We start from the raw sequence: 17528 nt of genomic DNA, 5'->3' as shown, positions 1-17528 counted from the left end.
TCTTTCCATATTTGACTGATAATATTTCTAGAAATGGATGATTTCAAACATTATTTCTTACTCTCAGAAAAAAAAATGTTTTATTTACCTGGCAATTAGTTCTAGGCAAAATTAGGAAGTTAAAACTATGTCGTCAGCTTCTTACTGCTGCTCTTTCAAGCCAGCTCCCACAACACTACTTTTACTCTGCTCACTCATCCTAGCACATTTTGTTAATTTATTAACCCTAGTCGTTGCTGCACCAAACATTGATCAGATTGAGTTAATGCCTACAACTGATTAATCTTCTCTCAGCCAGCATATTTTTTTAGTGCTCTGTGTTTATAGATGATTATATTCAGTAATTAATTAGGTAATCTATATCTTGATAATTGGCTACTGATTAGTTATAATCCCTAAGTTAAAAACTACTTGCTTGTATAAAACGTGACTTTTTCTCTCTAAAATTACTTATAGAATAAGAATAATTTCAAAAATGCTCATTTCTTTCTAGTCTGCTTGAGAAACGTTTGGGAAATTGTTAGCTTATTCAGTACTCCTGGAATTACAGATCTTAAGCAGCATTGCAATTTCTACTCCTCTATCTGGCTAACTCTGGAAAATTTCTTTCACAAATGACTTTGGCAGAATTTGGCAAGGTTAGGAGAAGGTAAAAGTCTTTGAGGTTTGATAAAATCTCTAAAATTTCAAGAACCTAATTTCTTATTTAACAGACCAATTATATGCTTATTCATAGAATGAGATGCCAGATTGAATTTAACAATAACGACAACAAAAATTGAACTGCTAGTCTGTGTGTTTAAATTAGGGGCTACTTAAATCAGAGAGAAAACAAAATTGATGTTGACTTCTATATTTTTATATTTTGTTTTCTAATTTTATGTAAAATGATACAATTTATTTCTTTTTTAAAAAAAAGGAATTAGGTATAGACAATTCTGTAATATTTATCCTGTCTTTTTTTCAAGATAGACTATCCAGTTATATCTTTTGCATAATGCAAAATCCTCACCATCACAGAGGACACATTTTAAATTTATGGCTCAGAGGGATTTCAATCATCCTTGGCATTCAGCACTCAAGGCATTTCAGATGTTTATTCAGAACAGTATAACAAGAAGTACACAACAGATTGCAATTTAAATGCTATACTTTTTTGCCACATGTATTTGGAGCAAAAGCTTGGAGAATATGTACAAATAAGAATGTATTATGAGTATCACATGTTTTGAGTACACACTTGGATAAGGGAATTATCATATATTTTCATTTAACAGACTTTTTCTCAGCATAGCTTTATGCCAAGGGCATAGAAGGACACTGTTCTATTGTTCTGTTCTTATAGACATGCAGATTATTTTGTGTCTACTTTAGGGAATGTGCACCTCCATTTGGAAACCATTGCTCTATGTGGTAGAGAGCAAATAGAAATATTTTGATATGGGATGCATTTTCTTGGCATGTAATACCACCACGATGCAGAGGATAGATGGAAGGGCTGGATACCAAGAAGACAAATTAAAAAGTTTTGTTTGATAATTCATGAGGGCCCAAGGAAAGCTTGAATACAAAAGGAGAGAGAGAAAGAGGAGTGGAGAGCTAGCATTTTCTAGGAAGATAAGGAAAGAAAAGGTAATCCAGGCAAAGGAATAAGACACAGTAGCTAATAGATAGGATTAAGGAAAGACATGTGGAATTACATGGGAAAAACTTTGGCAACACCCATATTTTAAAAAGCAAGAAAGAAATGAAGCAGCTATCAGGAGAAAGTTACATCAAGGAAATTTAATGAAGAAAACTTAACCAATAAGTTTCAAGGGGTTCAAGGGTGTACACATTTGACTAGCACAAATGCTGAAAGTGAGCTTACCTTGCTACCAATGGTCATAGGTAAATAGAATCTCTCTGGTCTTTGTGTGCCCGTAAATCCAGTAAGAAAAAAGATAGCTTAGGGCTGGGCGCGGTGGCTCAGGCCTGTAATCCCAGTACTTCAGGAGGCCGAGGCAGGTGGATCACAAGGTGAAGAGATAGAGACCATCCTGGTTAACATGGTGAAACCCCGTCTCTACTAAAAATACAAAAAATTAGCTGGGCATGGTGGCGCGTGCCTGTAATCCCAGCTACTCAGGAGGCTGAGGCAGGAGAATTGCCTGAACCCAGGAGGCGGAGGTTGCGGTGAGCCGAGATCGCGCCATTGCACTCCAGCCTGGGTAGCAAGAGCGAAACTCCGTCTCAAGAAAAAAGATAGCATATTTGAAACAAATAAAAGCAAGAGAATAAGGAGTTAAAGAAGAGAGTTTGATGATTGACAATGGAAACAAAAGCTGTAGATGTATTAAAGAGTTTGAAAATAGACCCATTGGATTTGGAAATTAAGATATCTTGTGATGCCCATGAGCGCAGTTTTATCAGAATGATGGATAGAGAAGTCAAATTATAATTTACATAGATGATAGTGAATTAGGGAAATTGGGAAAGCAAGTATATGGGCATTTATTTTCTTTGATCTAGTCAATGAAAGTTTGCTGTAAGTGAGAAAAGTACAAATTTTGTAGGGAGCTTGAGGAAGAAGAATACCAGAATTGAAATACCAAATAGATTGAATGCAGTGAACACATGATTAAGCAAAAATACTCCAGTCATTAAGGAACCTCTGAGAACAGTGGCTATTGTTTTATACGGCTCTCACTGGTGCTTATCACCACAGTCTTTATGAGTCCCACAAATATTTTATTGAGCTCAGCCTATGTGTCTGGAACTATGTTAAGGTCTAGTAAGTTTTATAGGATAAGGAGAAGAGGTCGCTCTTCAAGGAGCTTGTGTTTCTGTTCTGTCTGGTAGGATTAGGCCAAGGAAAATAGTTTATTTCAGCTCATTCTCTTTTTTGAGTTGAGTAGTGCTTCATCATCACATTATTATATTTGGTGCTTATATGTGACTGCTTCTTGGTCTCCATGCACTTTCCTGGACATATTACCTGCATTGTGTAAATGGAGAAAGAATTTATAATGTTAGCATTTTCTCTTTCTTCTTATGATTTCAAATATTGTTGGGCTGCATGTTTAGCAGTGCTGCCTGCTGTGAATGCCTCTGTCTCAATTTAGCATCATCCATATAAGTATGTAATAACTTATATTAATGTGATGTCCCTTTGAAAGACCAGTAACCAGGATACTAACTACAATGTTCATTCTGCTGACTTGTGAGAACAACCTTCATTCATTTTAGCTTATCAGGTAATCTTTAACCTGCTTTTCAGGTAGGCATCACCAAACCATATCTGATATCTATAATGTTTTCAACTTTTACTACTTTTTTTCCTCTACTGATGGAGAATGTCTTCCTCTCTCAAGTTTTATGAATTAAACTGCAATCATTTAATGTTTGCCACTATGCTGATATATTTATTTATGGCACATGAATATTTAATAAATAATGAAAATAGAACTAGCAAATTAAAAATTAAAAAAAATTAGCTAGAATAAAAATATTTACCAGAGAGACCATTTATAAATCATTTTTCTCCTTTATTCAGTCAACATTTACCAATAAATTAGGGTAGAAATTCTGGTTTTCCATTTCTCACTGTTTCCCTCCGTTTCACTAGAAAAGCAGGTATTTAGTTCTGGCAAGTTGATTCTAATGTGGACAGCAGGAGGGAATCTGGATGGTTCCTACATCCCAATCTCAGTAACTGGAACTAAATTAATTCAATCGGATTGAAATGCAGAGTTTTTATTCTCTGGCTGGATTTTTTTTCCCCCACTCTCATGATGTGGTGCCCAGATATAAGACTCTGACCCATTGAAGCCAGGCTAGAGTGTAGGGGAAGAGACAGGCAAAGATGACTTTAAGCTTCCATAAAATGAGTCAAGCCCACCTTATCTCTGGTCATTTCATACATGTGAGCCAGTAAAGCCCTTTTGCAATTTGTGATGGTAAATTTTAGGTGTCAACTTGAGTGCGCCATAAGGTTCCCAGATTAAACACTGCTTCAGTATATATCTGTGAGGCTATTTCTGGATGGCATTGTCTCAGTGAAGTCTATAGCCCTCCTCAATGTGGGTGGCATTAGCCAATCCATTGAGGACGTGAGCAGAATAAAAAACAGTGGTAGGAGGAGTTTGCAGCTCACTGAAGGATCTGGGATATCTCTTCTCACCTTTTTCTCACCTTGGCTTGAGATTTATATCATTTACTCCCAGGTTCTCATGTATTTGGACTCAGACTGAGTCATGACACTTTCTTGGGTCTCCAGTGTGCAAACAGTGGATTGTGGAATTTCTCAATCTCCATAATTTTATGAGTAGTTCCTCATATTAAATATCTATATATAGATATAAAATATATATCTCCTATTCGTTCTGTTTCTCTGGAGAATCCTGATGAAAACACAATTTGCACAATGACGTCTTCAAAATTACTACAAAAATCCATTATAAAAATCAACGTGATAGAAACCCTTTGGAGCTAGACAAACTGATAATTAATTGGAGCTCCATGAGACTCTGACACCTAAGCATCTCTGAATATTTTTTTTTCTTTTCTCTAAAATGAGAATAATCAAACTCTGTTGCTGAGTTGGCATAACAATTGAATAATAGATGTATAATAACTACCACACAGTACATTTATTGTCAGTGTGTACTATTAGGGATACAACATCAATTATGAGTTTTGAACACAACAGATTCAGTACAATAGTCTTTAGGATGGTTTTGAAAAGTCTCAGCTCTTCTCATCCAAGAGGCAAATCTCTGCCGATAAGTAGGAAATATATGAATTGTGCATTTCCATCAACTAGAACTAGTTTTATAATCTATCTTCAGCATTGCTTGTTATTGGCAGGAGTTCTGGGAATTTCTGTGCCCAGTGAGTGAAAGCTTTCTTTCTGCCTCCTATCACAGTGTAGTTTACACATTTCTATGAATGGGCATCTGTATTACAGGGAAGTTCCAATATCATTTCTAGCCATTTTAGTCTTAAGTAAGCTCCTCACTTGGGACTAGAAATCAAATTGACATGAGAGAGACTAATAAGTGAAAAGCATAGAAGTTTTAGTAATTTTTACATGGTACATGGGGAAATTCATAAGAAAATGAAAACCTGAAGAAATGGCCACCAAAAGAAAGCTTTTATACATTTTAGACAAAGAATGATACATTTGTGAAAAAATGACAGGATAAAGGAATTTAAGCTACAGGCAGTAAATTCTAGAAAAGTCACTAGAAGATACATGGGGATGGGAAGTGAGACATGTAAAACCATGGAAGATAAGTTACTTCAGTTAGTGTATTTGTGTAGGTCCATTAAAGCAACGATTCCAGCCTCTGATTATAAAGATTGTTTTCCCACTCTGGTATGAGAGAGTCCTCCTCAGAGGATTTTTTATGGCTTTCTGCATTTGGGAAAGGACAGGTCAGACAGCCCTTTCTGCAAGTACAGTTTCTCAAGTGCTTTCACCTTGAAATAATCAAAAAGGGGGTGGATTATTGATTAATAGATTAATACACTCCAGAGTAGGGGTGAGAGGTGAGTGAGTTCTTGCTCTGATAGTTTCTAGGAGAGCTGGTTGTTAAGAAGAGCCTGGTACCTCCTGTCAGCTTCCCTCTTGCTTCATCTCTCACCATGTGATGGCTGCACATGCCAGCTCCCTTTACCTTCCATTATGAGTGGAAGCAGACTGAGGACCTTTCCAGATGCCTGATCTTGAAACTTCTAGCCAGTAAAACTATAAGATAATTAAACCACTTTTCTTAATAAGTTACCTAGCTTCAGGTATTCCTTTGTAACAACACCATATGGATAAAGACAATCTCACTGCTTTCCAACATTTCTTTCTCTCTCTCTCTCTCTCTCTCTCTCTCACACACACACACACACACACACACACACAGAACACTTTCCCCAACCTGAGATATTGCTTGCCATCCTAATTTTGACCTTTCTCTAGTCAATAAAGTTGGGTATAGTCCTCTAAACTCTTAGTATCTAATCTGTTTATACAAATTGGACAGATTGTCTGTGACCGCCTTATTGCCTCTCCTTCCATGAGTGCTAGAATGATCTGGAGACTCCAGCAGCTATGCAGCTTCTCTCAGATCAGTCTCTGGGCACTGGTCAAGGCTAAACTTAAATTTACCTCATTTACATTGCATTACAACCTGAAGCCTATTTCCCCATCCCTTCCTCAGGGGCTATCCTCATGCAAGACTAGATTTTCAGGCCCTAGCATTACCTATTTTTTGCATCTTCTTTCCTTAGGCATGCTATCAAAAAAGCTTGGTGGACTTCATGGTGGAGTTCTTTAGATTCAGAAAAAAAGTTAAAAATTCTGATAATTGCGAACATTTTCAGAAAGCATTAGACACTTAAATGGATTGGAGTACAGTTCAGTATTTTTTTTCAACTTAAAAAAATTGGCCACCATTATTGAGCCTTAATTATGTGCCAGTGATGAGGCTAAGAATGTTATATGCATTTTCTCATTCTAAAGAAGGCTTGCTTTCAAGACTTCCATTCTCATTTCTCTTAGAATTGCAGTATTTGGGAATGTTAGTCTCCCTCAACATAGTATGTGATTAAATTGAAAAGTAGACAATATTAATAACAAAACATAGAAATTTCCTGTATGCCTTCATAATATTTAATCAAACTCGAAAAAGAAATAAATAGTAGTGATCTAAACCTAAAAGTTGAAATATCCTTGCATTATGAGAAATATGAAAAACAGAGAAACAGGAAAAGCAGAAAAGCTGATGATAAAGCCCCTGTAGTTTTGCATGCAGCAATCTATAAATTTCTTACACAGGCATATTTTATTGTAAGTTAGAAACTTATACACAATTATCATGTTCTATACACTGTATTGATAACATTAAAGAGCTTTTTTTTTTTCTCTTGGGTTGTGAGTCATAGATTACTCTTTTTTTGTCCAGTAAACAGCAAATTTTAGTTGTAAGCATAAAGTATTATATTTTATACTTTTAAAGTTGTAAGTATAAAATTTTCATATCATTTTTATATCTGCATTTTTCTTGACTAAAGAATGCTGCTTTTGTAGTAAGTCAAATAGATTGATTCTTTTACAATTAGATTTAGGATTTAGGATTTAGGATGCAAGAAAAACAGACTTCTTGCATGCACAATTATTTCTTTTTATGGTTTTAAATCTGGGTGTTAACCAAGGAACTGAGGGAAATAAAATCCAGTGAGAATTGCCTGTGTAATACTGTGAGCTTCATAATGTTTTGAGCTGAGAAAACCAAGAAAATTTTATTTCCTGACCTAGGTACTCACGGGATGTTCTGAAGATTAATGTGTCTCTTTCAAAGACACTAAGGTACATTTAGAGCACTAAAGAAGTCATTTACTAAATGGTGCCCTTGAGACTTGAAAGAGTTAATGTACCTTTCACAAGGTGAGCAATGTACTCTCAAATGTATGCAAAGATCAGCACCAGAGCTTATAAAGAATTGTATAAATGTTGGTTAAAAGCAGCTGCAAGTCCATAGCTCTGTTATTTATTACCATAATCTTTAGTCAATATATTTGCTGGTGTTTGGTAGGTTCACTATAAACAACGCAGACAAATGTGAATCTTCTCACTTTTAGAAGTGAAAACATGAGATTCTATAAACACTTGCCAAGGGAAAGTATTGTAAATGTGTTAATGTTACCTAAATGGCTTGAATTTCCAGAACAAGACAAACTATGGAAATTTAGACCTTCACTCCAAAAGTTAAAATTAGAATGGTGTTGAATCCTTTGCAGATTTTCTCTGTAAGAATCCTCATGAATTATTTAAAGATATAATTCTGAGAACATTCACAATGTGTGATGTTAAGTGATAGAAAAGCTAAAACTGAATATAGAATATAATCACAATTTTATTAAATATACGATATAAAAGCCTAAAGGAAATTTAGCAAAATATTAACCATCTTTTACTCTAGGTGATGGGATTACAAGTTTTCAGTTTTGTTTTTTTCTCCTATGTTTTCTGTTTTCTCTACATTTTCTTCAATGAACATGCTTTGTAAGACTTTCTTTTTTGAGACGGTAAAATGTTGTCAAGAAAATGTTAAGACAGGTTAGTAGCAACTTTGACTTGCTGCAAGAGGATAACATTGTTATTTTGTTTTCTTTTCTCTGAAGGAAAAAAACCCCTGAATATCACTCTCAGCATGATCCTTGTCAAAGGAAAAGCTGTACTCTTCTCAGTGACTGTTACCAAGAACTCGATTACTCTTCACAGCCTGGTCCAAGATTCTCAGTAACGAAGTTAGACACAAAGAAAGTAAGAAACACTGTACCTTGAATGATCAGTGGGCCTCAGGACTTTTGCTTGCCTTTCTTCTTAGATTCTTATTCTTGCTGGCTGATGTAATCTATACTCATAACTTCAATTGCCATTTACACGCTAAAAACTCAAATACCTTTGGAATAGATTTCCCTCCATTTTCCCCTATCCACATACACAAACACCTGGTACATGTGGATATTCCTAGTAGTCAGTGCATAATAAATACACCTGCAGTTGAACTCAAACACTTCCCCAAAGCTCCTTTTCTTTTCTTTCATTGCTCAGAAAATGACACTATTATCCTATCGGTTTTCCAAAGCAAAAATGGTGGCACCACATTTGACTTCTTATATCATCATTTAATAACTAATTCTGTAAATATTACCTAGCCATATATTTCTCAAATGTCTTGATTTTTCTTGAACTCATTCTTACAATCTCTATGAAGTTCTTCCATTTATCTCATCTGACTTAGTGCAATAATCGCTGAAACTACATCCCTTTATTCAGTCTCCTTTTTCTATGTCTGCCATCCACATTGCAGCTAACCTCATATGAAGTCAGATTTTATACCCGTATTTGTTCCTGTTTCAACATTTGAGCTCTTTCCTCCATGAATTTTGCTTCCTGTGAACAAAAACATGAGGAAAGCTTCAATTATATGTATAGCAAAAAAGTATAGACTTCTAGTTAAAGATTGTAGTTTGAATTAATGAATTGATTTTCATTTCTTCCTCAAACTATACAAAAATGTTATAATATGAAGGTTTTTTTCCTAATGATATCAATACAAAAGGTTAAATAGAATTCAGAGTAGAATCAGATTTATTTTGAGTTTAGAAATGCTTTGTCTAAAAAATGGGACTAGTTCAAGAGAAATGGTGTTACCATCAGTAGTTCTCCCAAAGGAATGGCCCAAGTTTACCAGCATCACCCAGCTCACATACGCACACACACACACACATACACACACACACACACACATACACACACACAGAGTTTCAAATCAGTTTTGGGTTGTCTCACTCTTAGAGAGGGAAAGATAAGCAAAACTTACCACACTTTAGGAAACCCTTTAATGTCAAAGACAGAAGCTAAAACAAACAGAACCACAAAACAGAAATAAAACCTTGGAAGAAATAATGACCATAGGGAAAACAACACTTAAGAAAAATCATTAGAGGCTGTGGAGGGCTGCAAAAGTTTAGTGGAAAGGTAATGGAACTGCTCTGTAGTACGACTGTGATGATGAATAAATGACTTTGTGTATTTGTCAAAACCTGCACAACTATACAGCATTAAGAATAAGTAGCACTAAGAATAAATAATTACATGCAAGTTTTTTTTTAAAAAAAATCACCAGAACGTCAGTAGAATCCCAAAGTGAACATAAACTGTAAAAACTGAAATCTAATTGTATAGCATATGAATAATATAACCATACTGAAGAGGTTGAATTGGGTGCCTCCAAAAAGATATGTTAATGTTTAAAGCCCTGGTGCCTGTGAATATAAACTTATTTGAAAATAGCTCTTTACAAAGGCAATCAATTTAAAATGAAATCATCAGTGTAGGTCCTAATCTAATGACACATGCTCTTATAAAAAGAGGAAATCTGGACACAGAGACAGACATACACAGAGGGAGGACAATGCGACTATATATAGAAATCAGAGGGCAGTATGACCAGAGTGATGGACCTCCAGACCAAGGTACCCCAGAAACTAGAAGAGGGAAGGAAAGGTTGTCCCCTGGAGTCATCACAGAATGCATGGCCTGCAGACATAGTGATTTTAGACTTCTAGGATTCAAAACTGTGGGACAATGAATTTCTTGAATGTTTTTAGATATCTTGTTTTTGTTACTTTTTTACAGTAATCCCAAGAAATGAATACAGTATGTTACATTGGAAAACAGCATTTTAACTGGATTCCATAAGGCTAATAACAAAAAGGAAAATGGTGCACCAATACTGTACTCTAGATAAGAAGTTTGTTTCTCAAAGGAAGTCCAGTTAGAGTTCTGGAACTACTTTAAATACAGAGTAGTGTTGACTAAATAAATGAATATACTGTAGACAATGTAGATTAAAAGATGTCTCTCAGTTTTGGAGAATGTAGTTAAAATGAGGGAAAGGGAAAGGCTATGTGAACCCTGTGGTGCTGGATTAGAATTGGAGATGTCAATGTGAGCTATATGAATGTTTTAAAACTATAAGGACAACTAAACATGTTTCTAGATATTAATGTGTACGTATGTGTGTGAGGTCCTAGAAGCAATGACTATGTATGTATGTAAATATGTTTGTAGGTACAACTAAATACGTATGTGTGTGAGGTCCTAGAAGCAAATAATAGTGAGCACACTGAGATCCACAATTTAGTTTCTAAATATTATTGTTCAATAAATCAGAAACCAGAGTTTCTGGGAAAAGTGGCTGATTCTAGGCTGAAACAGCATAAATATAAGATAAGCCTGGTACATCTTGTTGTGGTCTCTGTGTACATTTTGGAGCTAAGTGCTAAAAAACATGTAGCTGTAAGTTGGACGGTCACTGAAACTAATCTGAATCAGTCCCTAAAACTAAAACAATTGAGCAAGAAAATTAACAAAGATAGTACTAGATTATAAAATCAATAGTAATGAATCCATACCAAAAATAAAATAAGCAAATAAACTAGTAAATAAGAACGTGTTGTAGGGGTGGTAAGGAGAAAACCCTTTCATACAGAATAACACAATAATTCCAATTAATAAATGTAGAAGGCACACAGGAAATAGAAATCACAGATACAACAATAATTACTGTTAGCAATATCCACCAACAGAATCTAAACTTAGGGTACAAACTTTTGAAGATGAAACATGGTACATGGAGTCTGAAGATATCTTTCTTAAAATATTTATTAACTATGAAATAAAATATACATAAAAAATGGGATAAAATAGGCAGAAACCACTATCTAGGTGATCAAGGTAAGTATCACCAGTAATAGCACACATCATCATCAGATATCCTTGATATGACATACTCAGAACAGCATACTACTTTTATATTCTTCTCCCAAATCCACAACCTTAATTCACTCATGGGAAAATATCACACAGACCTAAATTAAATGATATGTTAGAAAACAACTGATCAATACTCTTTAAGAGTAAGGTCATGAAAGACAAGGAAAGACTAAGGAATTGTCACAGACTAGAGGACACTGAAGAGACATAATGATTAAATGTAATGTGGGATCCTGGAAGAGATAAAGGACATTAGAGAAAGAAAAAGAAAAGAAACTTGTAAAATATGAAGTCTGTAGATTAGTTTATGTATTGAACCAATGTTAATTTCTTAGTTTTGATCATTGTGCTATAGTTATGCAAGATGGTATCACTAAGAAAAGTCAGCGTAGGTATATGAGAACTCTCTACTATTTTGAAACTTTTCTGTAAATCTCTTTTATTTTTAAAATAAAAACAGAAAAAGCATACCAATGTTATCTTTAGAGAGATTAGAAAATACACTGTTCCATGAAATATGAGCAATAAAAATAGTGCTGTGGTTTCAATGTGACCTCCTAAAAAGCATGTGTTGGAAATTTAATCCCTAATGTGGCAGTGATGGGAAGTGGGGGTCTTAATGAGACATGATTAGGTTATGAGTGTGAAGTGAATGGATTGATGTAATTATCATGGAAGTATATGAGCAAGACGTGGAAGATAACATGGAAGTTTGTTATCTCAGAAGTGGGTTCCTTACAAAAGGACTAATTTGCTTTCCTTTTGCCTCCCTCTCTCTCACTGTCTCTTTGCTCTTCTTTCACCATGGGACAATGAAGAAAGACTCCCGCCAGATGCCAACTCCGAGATCTTGGACTTCCCAGTTTCCAGAGCTATGAGTCAACAATGTATTTCTGTGTTGGCTGAGTAATAAAATTCTCTGTCTGTGGTGCTGTGTTATAGCAGCACACAACAGACTAAGACAGAAATTGGTACTGAGAAGTGAAGATGCTGCTATAAAAAATAACTGAAAAAGCGAAAGCAGCTTTGGAACTCCGTAACGGGTAGAGGCCTAAACAGTTTTGAAGTGAATGCTGAAAAAAAAGCCTATACTACTGTGAATACAGCATTAAGGGCGATTCTGGTTAGGGGTCAGAAGAAGAGAGGAACCTGCAGGGAAGGTCTGATTCTTCTTAGCGATTACTTAAACAGTTGTGACCGGGATGTTGGTAGAAATACGTGTGGCAAAGGCAATTTTGATGAAATCTCAGCTGGAAATGAGAAATAACCTATTAGAAACTGGAGTAGAAGCCATTTGTGGTATAAAATGATAAAAAATTTGGAAGATTTTTATTTGTGTCCTATAACTTTATAGAAGATAGAATTTAAGAGTGATGAACTAGGATATCTGGCAGAAGAAGTTTCTAAGCAAAACACGGAAGGAGCTGCATGAGTACTTTTAACTGCATATAGCAAAATGTGAAAAGAAAGAAATAATTTCAAAGCAGAATTTATAATTCAAAAGGAAACAGAACTTAGGCATTCAAAGGATTCTCGACCTGGCCACATGGTAGAATTAAAGGACATTTTCAAGAGAAGAAATCGTTTCAGAACAATTGTGGTCAAACAATTGTTTACTAGGGAGGTTAGTATGGATAAAATGAAGCCAGAAGCACATCATCACAACCGGGTAGAATGACCCAGAAGGCACTGATCAATATAAAAACTATACTGGACTTTTTAGTAGCAACATTGGAAGCCAGAAAACAACAGAGACATTTTAGTGAAAAATAACTTTCAAATTAGAATCTAAGTAAGCTAAGCTGTAATTCAAATATAAAAGTAAAATGTAGACTTTTTAATATAGGTAATGTCTTAAAAGTTTACCTTTAATTCACTTATTTTGGAAAGCCATTGAAGGATGTATTTCAGCAAATCAAAGGAGTACATATTAAAGTATACGTCATGGGTTTTCAGCACAAATGAGAAGGAAAAGAAAATAAGAGAATGATCAAGGGTGTTTCTTCCACACCCCCCCAAAAAAAGACTTTGGAAGAGATTTTCAAGAAGACTAAAACAAAATAATCAATAGAATGTTTAATGAGTTTTGTGGATTAATAAGAGAATTATACCATTGGAAGAGAATAGAAGGGTAAACAAGTAGTAATTCATACAGAAAATCAAGCAGACAAATAGAGGTAATTATTAACTGCAGGGAAAACAAAAGTTATAGTGTAAGAAAGAGTTATTCATTGATTATTGTATGACTCACCTATGACCAGCATTGGGCCCTATGATGTTGAATATAAACTTGACCCTGAATTTCTATGTTTGTACTGAGATAATGGGAAAATTGAAAATATGAATATGTGATGTCAGGATAGCTATGCAAAGATGAGGTAAATCCTGATCTTCCATTTTGGAATTTCAATGACAGTCCTGCAATGTTAAAATACATAAATAAGAATAATTTGCAAGGTATTTAGAAGTAGAGAAGACAATACAGAAAGAATCGATTTAAAAAGTCAATATTAGTATAATAAGTAATTTATTGATGGAATAAGAGGAAACAAAGGTAACCTTACTTGAATCTTTAAACAATGTTCATGAATAGTTGTCATAAGTATGAAAACCTCAAAACAAAAAAAAAAAAGAAGAAGAAATAACTAATTGATTCCCAAATAAAAAAAAAATTAAAAAGGGAAAAAATTCCAAAGCCATTAAAATTGTTTTGGCTAAGATTAAGAGAACATCTACTTTGGGCTATGTGCTGTTTTAAGTGCCTCACATTTGTTAATTCAATCCTGTTAATGATTATTCCCATTTAATTAATGTGACACTATCTACAAAGAAATTAACTTAGATCCCCAGAGTCACACATAATAAACAGCAGGGACAGAGCCTGAGCCCAGTTTATCACTGGAACATGCATTCTTAGCAACAATACTCTAAGAGCTCACACATAATAGAAAGCATCAGAGGGATACCGTGATTATGTGGACAGACCCTCAGATAAAGTGCAAGAACACTGGTCTATATTCTGACTCCACCATTTACTAACTATAAAGTTTTCCAGAAGTAAATTCACTTCTATGGACTTCAGCTTTCTTTTCTTTATTGATAAATAATAGTGACTTCTGAGTGCTGATGTTAGAATGGAATGAGTAGATGTCAAGTCAAGCAGAGGGAACAAACTAACATGAAGCCAAGCATAGAGAATGGCAGATCGTAGGCACTCAAAAAATGTTAATTGATTTAAATTAAATAGATTACTGAGATGAATATGAAGGTCAACTCTTAGTGCATCTGAAAGAGATTACTGAGATGAATATAAAATTCAACTCATAGTGCATCTGAAATTTATTCTACTTAGAGTTCCTACTGGATGTCCAAGGAAAAGCCATGGATATTATATGGAAGGCAAAACCATATACATATTCTGATGATTTAAAATGGTCTAAATTTCCTTATATTTTTCCCAGAATCAATCTAGAATAACTATTGGTTAAACTATCATGATGTTTTTTATTTAAATGCTCCTTTTCTAAAAATAGTTTTTTTTGTGTGTTAAATTAATTCATACATCTGACTTAATTGCTCTTGTTAAAATTATTCTCTTGGGTTTCCTAAATGACTCATAAATGCAGTCAATACTTTAACGCTCCAGAGATAAAATTTTGACAACATTAAAATGAATTTGGTTCTAAATAATCAGAATCTATAAAACTTTATTCTGAAAGATCTGATTTTAATTATTTGGGCTGAGACATTTTTATTGTCTCTGATCATTTCCCAAGGTAAAGAGAAACATTTCTGCTTTAGGATACTAATAGCTGTTATAAGACAAAGGTGGAACTTAATGATAAACTATTTGGAAAATGCTGTGGTAATAGTAAGATGAGTTTCTTTTCTGCAACACATTTCAGAGTGTCAATGTGTGAGTTTATTCATGAATATCTAATGGTGAATATAGTATGCAATTTCTCAAAATTGATTTCACCGTAACATGTTTTTTTTGGTCTGTTTTTCATTTGTTATTTGTTTCTGAAGCTTGAATACGACTTTTTTTTTTTTTTTTTTTTTTTTTCCCAGAAAACACTTTAGGACCAAAAGTCTTAACAAATACATGCAGCAGAAGGTTGACATTGGTAGCCTACTTTATTTTTATGTTAATTTTAGCCTTTTCCACTTTCTTCCTACTCTCTCCTGAAGTTTGTGCAGGGCTTTTCCTCCTAATTCCTCCTTACAATTTATTTTTTTTCCCCTCAAGTATTTGATACAATAGAAAGAAAAAAAAATCAAGAAATTCAGGAAGCTCACATGGAAATGAGTTGACATGTAGTTAAATCTAAAAGTCAACATGAAAGCAACTTTCATCAGAAAAATTATTTCTAAGTTTGATGTTTCAAATATAAACCAAGTTACTGTTGAATGGTAGTTCAAATTGTAGGTACTGAAGTTTGGGTTGGAATCACATCTGAGCACACAGCTTTCCAAGGTTTAGCTTCACAAGCAATTGCTGTAAAATAGACATGCAAGTTTGTCATGTTTTCTCTATAAGGTGGAAGATATATTTTGCTTTATGTCCCCAAGAATATTTTATTTCTAGAAAATGAAATAAACGATAGTCATATAACTAGTTCCCAGAAAGGCAATTTGTATACAACTGTTTTATTTATTAAATATGAGAAACTTGATTAATGAATTTAGCAGTGATTCCTAATCTCATGTAATTGGACTATCCACTTTCCGACTTCTAAAATACAGAACACAACAACATAAAAAATCCAAGTGTCTGTTTTCCATAGAAACTGCCATGGTAAACCATTGTATTATCAAAATTTAGAAATAGATTCAAAAATCATACACAAGTAGATAGTCTAGGCAATTATTTTGATGGTTTATGAAAAGAAAAATATTCTAAACAGATCATCCAGATGGAGGAATTACTAGATTTTACATTATGTAAACATTGGATCCTAAGTCTCCCCAAAGATCTATCATTTGGGATATAATGAAGAGATTTACCAGTTAAAGAGCCATCCCTAATATTTAGCCTAGTGTCTCCTCCTCCTTAAATTCCTTTCTATGAAACCAGAGGTTAACATCAACCACAAAGAGCAATTTTTCTTTATCTTAGAGACGCTGTAACCTACATCACAGACTTATCCCTGTTTTTATTTTTTTTTGTCCACTGGGTAAAGGTTAAATCAACATGATACTTGATGTTTACAGAGAAACTTATCCCTCTCATACCAAGGGTAGCCATACAGGTATCCTCTCCTACAGCAAGGCTAAAGCAGACATCCTTATGGAAGGTGCTAGGTTTCAATGACATGCAGTACACTTTATTGTCAGACTCTGTGATAAATATAACAATGATCATATTCATAATTCACATTTTCTTCATACAGGTTCTCTGCATAGCAAATATAAACATTTTGTAAATTATTTTAATTCCTTCCAATGCATAACATTCATGAAAATAAATGGTCAAATGACTCTCTGATTTTATTTAACCTCATGCACTTAAATGTCCCGACACATTTGTTTCCTATGAAGAAAATATATCCTTCCATAAATGCCACACATGCATCTCATTTCTCCACAATTAAAGTTTAAGTAAAAACAAAGAGCCACCAATGCATGGCAAATTTTACAATGCAAGAAAAGGTTGTTGTTAGAAGAGTATCCTCCACTGTTAGCCTCTGGCTACAGTGACAGAAATCCAAAGAATGGGGAGGAAGAATCAACTTGGCAAGCAACAGATGCACAGAACATGATAACTAGCTGGAAGTTATTAAATTATAAAGGCCTCTAAGTGTGATGCATAATCTATTTTTTAAAAATAAATTTTAACTACAGATCACCTTTACAAATGTAATTCTCCATCATTAAATTGTGTTAAATATTTCTTAAGAAACTGAAGAAAATAGAAAACTTTAACTACCTATAATTTAACTTGCATTTGCAGTTTTATTTAACTTTTTTAGTTGTAATTATTTCCGCTTAACTAGAAAGCATAAAGACTAGTATATAGGTTGATAAATGTAAAATAAGAAGCAACAAGGCTGGGTGTGGTGGCTCATGCCTGTAATCCCAGCACTTTGGGAGGCCAAGAAGGGTGGATCAGAAGGTCAGGAGTTCAAGACCAGCCTGGCCAACATGGCAATACCTTGTCTGTACTAAAAGTACAAAAATTAGCCTGGTGTGGTGGCAGGCGCCTATA

General features: G+C 34.3%; 1 long non-coding RNA gene across 1 annotated transcript; it reads left to right on the top strand.

The window, feature by feature from the left end:
• Positions 1–7110: 7110 nt before the first annotated feature.
• On the top strand, positions 7111–14940 carry LOC141584019 (uncharacterized). The gene is made up of 3 exons (XR_012516882.1): positions 7111–7420; positions 8158–8299; positions 12139–14940. It is a non-coding gene; the product is annotated as an uncharacterized LOC141584019 (long non-coding RNA).
• Positions 14941–17528: the final 2588 nt, after the last annotated feature.

Source organism: Saimiri boliviensis, chromosome 3 (assembly GCF_048565385.1).
Source record: "Saimiri boliviensis isolate mSaiBol1 chromosome 3, mSaiBol1.pri, whole genome shotgun sequence".
Classification (NCBI taxonomy): Eukaryota; Metazoa; Chordata; class Mammalia; order Primates; family Cebidae; genus Saimiri; species Saimiri boliviensis.
This window is presented reverse-complemented; position numbering and strand designations above follow the sequence as displayed.